Genomic DNA, 7803 nt, shown 5'->3' on the forward strand with positions numbered 1-7803 from the left:
TGAACCTTACAAATATTGGCTGGATTTTGAGCAGAAGCCAGAGTTGGTAGCCCACTGTATGTTATCTACTGCTACCCTAAAACAGCAAACATTATCACTTCACATAGTTTCAGAGGGTCAGAAATTTGGGAGAGCTTAGCTGAATGGTTCAGGCTCAGGATCTCTCACATGGTTGAGTCAAGCTGTTGGTTAGGGCTGCAGTCTTCTCAAGGCTCAACTGACAGTGGGGAATCTGCTTCCAAGCTCTGGTATGTGGATGCTGACAGCCCTCAGTTCTTTCCTAACTAATGGCCAAAGGCCCCTCCATAGAGCTTCTCATGCCTGTTAGAGCAAATGATTCAGGAGGGAGGGAAAGCCAGAGTGTCCAAGACAGAAACCACAATGTTTTATAATCTAATCTTGGAAGTCACATATTGTCACTTGTGCTCTGCACTAGAGACAATATGTTATCACCATATTGTAGACGGACTACACAAGAGCTGTGAATACAAGATAGGAATTATTAGGTGCTACCTGGGAGACTGGCCACCACACCCACTGTGATCATTTCTATTCTCCATTGTACTCTTGCTTCTAGCTAGCAAGAAAGGAAATACAGGATGTGAGGGCGATCTGGCTGTGACATCTGTCACCCCATTGATCGCCAGGGTTGATTAGGCTGATCTGGCTGGCTAGGCGGGTGTCCCCCTCCTCCCTCAACCGATCCATGTTCGTCCCTCCCGAAGAGGACGACCTTCCCCCCAGAGGAGAGGACTGGTCTTCGGTCAAGGGTATACGAGTAGCTGCGCTCCCCTGCTAGAACCTCCAAACAAGCTCTCAAGAAAGGAAATACAAATAAATGAAGGTATAAGAATTGCATGTCTTTAAGTTTGGTGTCCATTTCTTCAGCAATGTGTAATCAAATATTAATCTAATCCAGAGTACTTTTCTAAAAGAAAAAAAAAATTTCATTTCTAGACATTTAATTTGGGTTTCTTTTATCTTCCATTTCTCTTCTGATGTTCATATTTTCTTTTACACCCTTGAGCATATATGGAAAATTTATAAAAGCTGCTTTTAGTCTCTGATAATGCCATAATTTGTCTTTTTTTTGTTTGTTTCTCTTGATTTTTCTCCATTATGAGTCAGTTTCCAGCTTTTTTGCTTGATCAATGATTTTTTTTCAATTTGTTTCTACTGTAAAATATGAATAAAATTTACTACCGTAATCATTTTTAAACATACAGTTCAGTGGTATTAAATACATTCGCATGTTCATGCAACCATCACCACTATCCATCTTCAGCACTTTTCCTTTTGTCAGACGAGATGGGGCGCGTTCAGGGTGGTATGGCCGTAGACTCCTTTTGTAACACTGAAACTCCATACCCATTAAACAATAACTCTCCATTTTCCCCTCCTCCCAGGCCTTGCAACCACCATTCTACTACTGTCACTCTGATTTTGACTAAGTACATATAAGTACATATAAGTACATATAAGTGGAATCATACAGTATTTGTCTTTTATGTGACTGACTTATTTCACTCAGTATAATGTCCTTAAGGTTCATCCATATTGTAGAATGTCACAAATTCCTTCCTTTTTAAGGCTGGATAATATTCAATTATACACACACACACACACACACACATTTTGCTTATCCATTCATCCATCAGTGGACACTTTGGTTGCTTCCATACTTTAGCTATTGTGACTAATGCTACGAGTATGGGTGTACAATATCTGAGACCCTGCTTTAAATTCTGTTGGGTACATACCCAGAAGTGCAATTATTGGGTCATTTGGTAATTCTATTTGTTATTTGTTAATTTTCTAATGAACTACCATACTGTTTTCAACAACAGCTGTACCATTTTACATTCCTAACAGTACACAAGGGTTCCAATTTCTTTACATTCTGGCCAACGCTTTTTTTTACAGTAACCATCCTCATGGGTGTGATGTGGTGCCTCATTTGTATTTCCCTAGTGTTTAGTGATGTCAAGCATCTTTTCATGTATTTACCAGCCACTTGTAGCTCTTCTTTGGAGAAGTCTATTCAAATGTTTTGCCCACTTTTGAATTGGCTGGTTTTTCTTTATTGTTGAGTTTTAGGTGTTCTTTTTTAATCCCTTATCAGACATGGGATTTGAATATCCCTTTCTCGGATATTCTGTTGAGTGCTTATTGATCAGAGCACAAAACTTAAAATTTTCATGAAGTCCAATTTGTCTTTAGTGACATATCCAAGAAATCACTGCTAAACCCAATGTTATGAAGGTTTCATTCTGTTTTCTACGAGTTTTGTTTTAGGTCTTATATTGAGGTTTTTGATCCACTTTATTTTTCACGTAGTGTTAGCCAGGGGCCCCACCTTATTCTTCTGCATGTGGGCATCCAATTTTCCCAGCATCATTTATTGAAGACTGACCTTTCCCCATTGAATGGTCTTGGTTCAGTTGTCAACCAAGTGAACTATATGTGTGAGGGTTTATTTCTGGGCTCTCTATTCTACTGCATTGATCTAAATGTCTGTCTTTATCCCACTGCTAGTTTTGATTACTGTTGCTTTGCAGTAAGTTTTGAGATCAGGAAGTGTGAATCCTTGTTTTGTTTTTTGAAGATATTTTTGGGTATTCAGGTTCCCTTGAGATTCCATGAACGTTAGGATGGGTTTTTCTTTAAAAATTTATTTTTAGAGAGAGAAAGAGGTAGAAACATCGATGAAAGAAAACATTGGTTGGCTGCCTCCTGCATGCCCCCAATGGGAATCAAACCAGCGACCTCTTGGTGCATGGGTTGACACTAAACCACTGAGCCACACCAGCCGAGGGCGTTTTTCTATTTGTGTAAAAAATGTCATTGGGATTTTGATAGGGATTGCACTGAATCTGCACATTACTTTGGATAGTATTGATTTTTTTTTAGTATAATGAATTCTTATTATATTAACCCATTGCAGTTTAAAAAATTATTAATTCATGCATGATTCTGTTTTACTTGACTTCTGAATATTTCAGACCTTGAGGAACTTCCTTTTGTTTCATCTCTCTGTAACAATGGAATATGCTTTGTTTCCTCTTCATCTGCTGTTTCCTTCTCTGGCAAAGCTCATTTGAGCTTCTAATAACTGAACCCTTTTCTAAAACACACGACCAGAGCTGTTGGCTGGGAGAAAACACCTTTCTTCCACTTTTTCTTTGCTTTTAATCTCACTTTATCTTTAATTCACCCATTTTTTTAAAAATTTGATTTTTTTAGGGAGGAAGAGATAGAAACATTGATGACAAACATCCACTGGCCGCCCCCTGCATCACTCCCACTGGGGATTTGGCCCACAACCTGGGCATGTGTCCTGACCGGGAATCGAAATGGCGACCCCTTGGTGCATGGGTCGATGCTCGACCACTGGGCCACACCAGCCGGACTCACTCTTTTTTCTGGCACATTCCTTTAGATTTTGTTAGTGTCTCCCATAGTGAACCTGTGTCATGAATCAATGCCAGTTGTGGTAAAAGTACCCATTATTCAAAAAATCACTCAGTACATTCAGCAAGTGTATTTTAAGCATCTACTAAGTACCAGACATCATTCTTTGCCCTGGGTCATTAGTGGAGCAGAGGCAAATAATCTTTGCTTTCAATACACAGCATGTGTTCCACTGGAAGGAAACAAGAAACAACATTGCTAAATGTAGGTGTAACAAATGAAGTGCCATGAAGAAAAATAAAAGCACAGAGGTATATAAGAAGTGCCTAGGGATTGGGGTAGGATTGTTGTAGTTTAAAATAGGGTAGTTAGGAAAGGCCTGGCTGAGAAGGGGACATCGGAGCCGGAGCTTTAAGGGGAGGGGTAAAGGATAAGCTGAACTCCTATCTGGGGAAGTGTTTCAGGTAGAGGGCACATTAAGAGCAAAAGCCTTGCAACAGGAATGTGCTGGAATACGAGGAGGCAAGTGTAAGAGGGGTGGAGAGTGCAAGAGGAGTACAGTCAAACCTCAGTTCTCAAACTTCTTCCAACTCGAATAACCCATGACCAAGTTGTTCACAGAAGAAATGTCTCAGTTCTCCACCTGACCACCTTTTAGGCTGATACATCAGCCTGACAAAAAGCGTCTCAGGCCAAAGGAAAGAATGCACCAGTATGAGTCAGTTTACAACTAAACCTTGCCTTGTTAACATCTCAGGAAATTGTGCTGTGAATATTTTTGTGGGTTTTCCTTCTTCTATTGCTGGCAAAATGGACCTTTAGCACAATTCTAAAACATAAAGATGCCATCAAGAGTGCTAACGTTGCCCTGGCCGGTTTGGCTCAGCGGTTAGAGCGTCCACCTGCGGTCCGGCAGAGTGCTAACATTGCTAAAGGTGTGAAAGAAACAATGATCACAGGTGATTGAGAGGTAGAAAATGGTTGATTGGATCAATGAAAAGCAGTTAGCCAGTGACAGCATTTTCGAGACAATGTGTGAAAAAGCGAAGATGCTACATGCTGACCTGAAAGACACCTCTGGAACAAATACTGAAAGTGATTTGTTTAAAGCTAGTAGGGGTTGGTTTGACAAATATAAACATGTTTGTTCATAGATTAAACAGACATTAGACACGTACCATATATCAGAAAGGTTAAAACAAGAAATCATTTGGGGATCTGGAACAAATTAAATTTACATTATTTCTGCCCTGGCCAGTTTGGCTCAGTGGTTAGAGCATCGGCCCATGGACCGAAGGGTCACAGGTTTGATTCCCGGTCAAGAGCATGTACCTGGGTTGCAGGTTTAATTCCCAGTCTGGGTCAGGGTTGTGCAGGAGGCAGCCAATCAATGTGTGTCTCTCATATTGATGTTTTTTTTTCTCCCTCCCTTCCACTCTAAAAACCAATGGAAAAATATCCTCAGGTAAGGATTAAAACCCTCCCCCCAAATTACATTATTTCTAATGGGTAAAAATGATTCGGTTTTTGGAATCACTTCTCAAACAGCACTCCGGAATGAATTAAGTTCGAGAACCGAGGTTCCACTGTTATTAGCTGAGGCAGAGATGAGAAGATAGGACAGATCTAAGGCAAGTGGACTGATGAGAGCTTGGCTTTTACTCTCAGTGAAATGAGCTCTATGACATAGTATTGATATATATTTTTCTTTATTGATTTTTAGAGAGAGAGGGAGAAAGAGAAACATCAATGAGAGAAAACATTGGTCACCTCCTGCATGCCCCCAACTAGGGATTGGGCCCACAACCTGGGCTTGTGCCCTGACTAGGAATTGAACCAGCGGCCTCTTGGTGCATGGGTTGACGCTAAACCACTGAGCTAATTTTTTTCAGCAATATTTTGTGATTTTCATTGTGTTAAGTATTCCACCTCCCGAAGTATTTTACTTTTCTTGATGCAGGTACAAGAACAAATTTTGTAATTTCCTTTTCAGATTGTATAGAAATGCAATTGATTTTTATGTGTTGACCTTGCATCCTGTTACATTGCTGAATTCACTGACATTTTTATCTGTGACATGTTTAGGGCTTTCTACATATAAAACACACAGAACCTTGTGCTGAATAACTGGTAGAATTTCCAAATTAATAATTTGGAGTAGAAAAGTATTTTGCTTAAAAGATTTTAGGACATACCTCATTCAATAATTTCACAGCAAGAAAAAGCTTATTTTACAGTGAGCTCCTAATTTAAAAGGGAAGAAACTGAATTACTAAATTTTAGACAATCCAGAAATAAGTATCTAAACATATTATGACCTACCATTTACCAAATTAGTTATTTTAGTTAACTACTGTAGTTGTCAGATATAAAAGAACCTTCAGACTGGTTGGCTGAAATCTCCACAAATGCGATGGAGTCCTACTTGCTTTTATAACACTCCTTGTGAAAAACAAGATTGATGAAGTAATACCAGATTGTGTAGGCTCAATTTATGGTCTACATCAAAGGTCTGGCCTTTATCCAAAGTCAATAGAAGCTACGAGCTTTCATAAAGGGGACTGCCTGACAAATTTTTAAGAAAACTACCAGCTACAGTGTGTACAGAAATAATGGAAGGAGGCTAAAGTGAGGGCAGAGATTACTTTGATTTTACACTGTTCAGGGTGAGAGATGATGCTTGATTAGGGTAGAATCAATTAAAATGTTTAAAGCCACTGAAACAAGACATATTAGTTAAGAATCCCTTTTGTGCCAGGCTGGCGTGGCTCAGTGGTTGAGTGTCAATCTATACACAAAGAGGTCACTGGTTCAATTCCCTGTAAGGGAACATGCTGGGGTTGTGCACTCGATTCCCTGTTGGTGGTGTGCAGGAGGCAGCTATTGGTGTTCATGCCTCTCTCTCTCTCATTGATGTTTCTATCTCTCCCTCTCCCTCCTCTCTCTCTAAAAAAATCAAGCCCTGGCTGGTTTGGCTCAGCGGTTAAAGCATTGGCCTGCGGTCCGGAGAGACTTGGGTTCAGTTCCTGCTAAGGGCATGGTTGGTTTGTCCCTGGCCCTGGTTGGTCATATGGGTGGCAGCCATTTGATGTGTCCCTTTCACGTCAATGTTTCTCTCTCTTTCCCTCTCTCTCCCTCCCACTCTATCTGAACAAAAAAATGGAAAAATGTCCTCACGTGAGAATAAAATAATAAAAATAAAAAATATCAATAAAAGGCATTTAAAAAAAAGCTTTTAAAAGAATTCCCTCTGTATAAAGATGTGGTACATATATGATATGGAATACTACTCAGCCATAAGAAAAGATAAAATACTGCTCTTTGCAACATGGATGGACCTTGAGAATATGCTAACTGAAATAAGCCAGAAAAAGCTAAAATGGGGGACATAAAACAAACTCAGACACAACAGTATGGTTGTTACTAGGAGGAGGTGGGGGAAGTGTAAAGGTGAAAGAGGGCCAAACATATGAGGAGAGATAATTCATTTTGGGTGGTGGGCACACAATGCAATATATAGATCATGTTTCACAGAAATGTATACTTGAAATCTGTATGAGCTTATTAACCAATGTCACCCCAATAAATTTAATCTTTTTTTTGAGACAGAGGGAGAGATAGAAACATCGATCCGCTGCCTCCTGCACACCCCTTACTGGGGGATCAAGCCTCAACTAGGAATCAAACCGGGACCTCTCAGTCCATGGGACAATGCTCAAGCTCCATCCACTGAGCCACTCCAGCCAGGGCCATTAAATTTAATTTAAAAATAAATAATAATAATAATAAAAAAGAATCCCTTTTATATAAATAGGATTTATTACTTATGTGTACTTTTATTTGTATAAGGAATCTCAATGAACACAAGAATGCTTATTCTTGGAAAGGGAGCCTTTCATTTTTCAATTTGTATCTTTCTATACTGTTAACTTATCAAACAGCATACATATTACCTTGACATTTTCATGTAAATGGGGACTTATCAGAGTGATTAGCATATCATATTGGGCATTTTTTTCCCTTCTCAATACTTGTTTTCTAAAATAAAAAAACAACACTTGAAGTACTCAGGATTAAGATCCTAAGGGAGCCAATAGGTAAATGTGAATCCATTTCCCCACCCCTTTCTTATATAGGTTTTCCTTTTTATTTTTAACCCTCACCCGAGGATATTCTATTTATCTTCAGACAAGAGTGTGAAGGAGAAAGAGGGAAAAGGAAGAGAAAGAAACATTGACGTGAGAGAGGCACATCAATTGGTTGCCTCCCACAAGACCCTGACCGGGGATGAACTACAACCAAGGTACGCAGCTTCAACTGGAATCGAAACCAGGACTCTGATCCGTGGGCCGATGCTCTACTACTGAGCCAAACCGGCCAGGGCTTATGTAG

This window comes from Molossus molossus, unplaced genomic scaffold (genome assembly GCF_014108415.1).
Source record: "Molossus molossus isolate mMolMol1 unplaced genomic scaffold, mMolMol1.p scaffold_m16_p_15, whole genome shotgun sequence".
Classification (NCBI taxonomy): domain Eukaryota; kingdom Metazoa; phylum Chordata; class Mammalia; order Chiroptera; family Molossidae; genus Molossus; species Molossus molossus.